General features: G+C 42.4%; 1 protein-coding gene across 2 annotated transcripts in view; it reads right to left on the bottom strand.

The window, feature by feature from the left end:
- GAD1 (glutamate decarboxylase 1) overlaps positions 1 to 577 on the bottom strand; it is a 130128-nt gene extending 129551 nt beyond the window's left edge. Inside the window, exon 1 of one of the 2 annotated variants that reach the window (XM_075317315.1) lies at positions 48 to 577. The gene's annotated coding sequence lies outside the window, so the exon portion shown is untranslated. The remainder of the gene's footprint in view (positions 1 to 47) is intronic. The other variant, XM_075317316.1, reaches the window with a different exon arrangement.
- Between the last annotated feature and the right edge of the window lie 1581 nt (positions 578 to 2158).

Raw genomic sequence — 2158 nt, 5'->3', positions numbered from 1 at the left:
ATGATGGCATGTGATGCAGATATAGACAGAAATAACATGGTGCTCACCTAATGATTGCCCACCTGCAGGTGTCTGCTAGGTCATCTAGATCCTAAATCTTGCAGTCTTGACCCCCCAAATATAGATGTCTTATAAGAACTCCAGAGAGAGGGAAGTCTTGATGAATGGAATCAGGTAGGAATTGGGGATGTCCTGTCTTCTTCTCAAGTACTTGGCTATTCTATTTTAAAGCCAGGCAAGCAGTTAATGTCTGAGCACAGACATGACTCAGTGCAACGCCTCCCCTGGTCCAGTATGAGTGTATCCACCGCATCACTTGCTGCCTCTGCTGGAAGCTATTAGTTGGCCACCCTCAACATCCAAATGGCTAACGTGACTTGTATGCAGGGTCCTTGGTCGCCTGCAGGTGCTCTGGGGGCTGTTAGGAAAATCTAACCTCCCCCTAAACAGGATGAAGAATTTATTCTAATGCCTGAAATGTGCAGCCCAGCTCAGATCCTTGACTGTTTTTTTTTTTAGATGTTATGGGAGGGGGACCCTTTCCTCCACAGAATCCCTCTTCATTAGATTTTAGAATGTTGCTCAGATTCCACACTATTAACCCTATAACAACCTTGGTCATTTTTCATTAGTCCGTTACATCAGTTGGTAGCAATTTTCAAATTCAAAATATTTATCCAAATAAGGTAAAAGTTCCATAAAACAAAAGATGAATCTTTCTCCTTCCAACAGGTTTGTTCAATATCATCAAATGGCTTTGCACCGTACCTGTGTGCAAATGTCAGGACTGTAAAAGCTGGCAGTATCATTAAATGGACACAAGGGGGCGTCAGAATCCCACGAATAAAACATTATAGGAAACCGTGCCTGGCAAATAAATGAGAATTAGCAATTAATTACGGGCAATTGTCACATTATTTTATTTGTTTTATGCGAAAGGCAAATAACCTGACATTATTCTGATGAGGGACAATAAGTCGCAGCAAGCCCAAGTTTCCAATATTCAGCCACAAATTACCAAATACTTTAGTTATGTCTAAAAATATGTGACTCAAATGTAAATACACATATCTGGTTAGATCCATGGTTTACTATTGATGGATCTAGAAAACAAATGATCAAATATATGGCCATTATTCTTATAGAACTAAAGGCCCCTTCACAAACAGAGATAAATCTTTGGCAGATCTGTGGTTGCAGTGAAATCATGGACATATTGTTCCATTTGTACACAGCCACAAACCTGGCACTGATTGTTCACAAACTGTGTGACAGGGCCTTAAGGTTTATCTGCACCGATATTATATCTTTGCACATGCATCTCTATAGGAAATGTATATAAGAAATAGTAAATATTAATATATAGCTAGCTGTAGTAACTAGCATTGCCCAGGATAGTAACTGTCTATCTATCTCTATCCCACTTTCCCTCTCTCCCACTCTCTCCCTCTCCCTCTCTGTCTGTCTGTCTGTCTGCCTCTCTGCCTGTCTCCCTCTCTGTCTGCCTCTCTGTTTCTGTCTGTCTCTGTCTGTCTGACTCTCTCTGTCTCTCTGTCTTTCTCTGTCTGTCTCTGTCTGTCTGTCTGTCTGTATTTCTGTCTTTCTCTCTGTCTGTGTCTCTGTCTGTCCTTCTGGATCTGTCTCTGTCTGTCTGTCTAACTCTCTCAGTCTCTCTGTCTTTCTCTGTCTGTCTCTGTCTGTATTTCTGTCTTTCTCTCTGTCTGTCCCTCTGGATTTGTCTATGTCTCTCTGTCTGTCTCTTTTTGGATGTTTCCGTCTCTGTCTGTGTCTTTCTCTGTTTTTGTCTCTCCCTCTCCGTCTCTGTCTGTCTGTCTGTCCCCCTCTCTGTCTGTCTCCCTCTCTGTCTGTCTTCCTCTCTGTTTGCCTCTCTGTTTCTGCCTGTCTCTGTCTGTCTGACTCTCTCTGTTTCTCTGTCTTTCTCTGTCTGTCTGTATTTCTGTCTTTCTCTCTGTCTGTGTCTCTGTCTGTCCCTCTGGATCTGTCTCTGTCTCTCTGTCTTTCTCTGTCTGTCTCTTTTTGGATGTTTCTGCCTCTGTCTGTGTCTTTCTCTGTTTTTGTCTGTCTCGCTTTCTGTCTGTCTCTTTGTCTGTCTTTGTCTCTCTCTCTGACTGTCTCTGTCTCTCTCTGTTTGTCTGTC

This window comes from Anomaloglossus baeobatrachus, chromosome 7 (assembly GCF_048569485.1).
Source record: "Anomaloglossus baeobatrachus isolate aAnoBae1 chromosome 7, aAnoBae1.hap1, whole genome shotgun sequence".
Taxonomy (NCBI): Eukaryota; Metazoa; Chordata; class Amphibia; order Anura; family Aromobatidae; genus Anomaloglossus; species Anomaloglossus baeobatrachus.
This window is presented reverse-complemented; position numbering and strand designations above follow the sequence as displayed.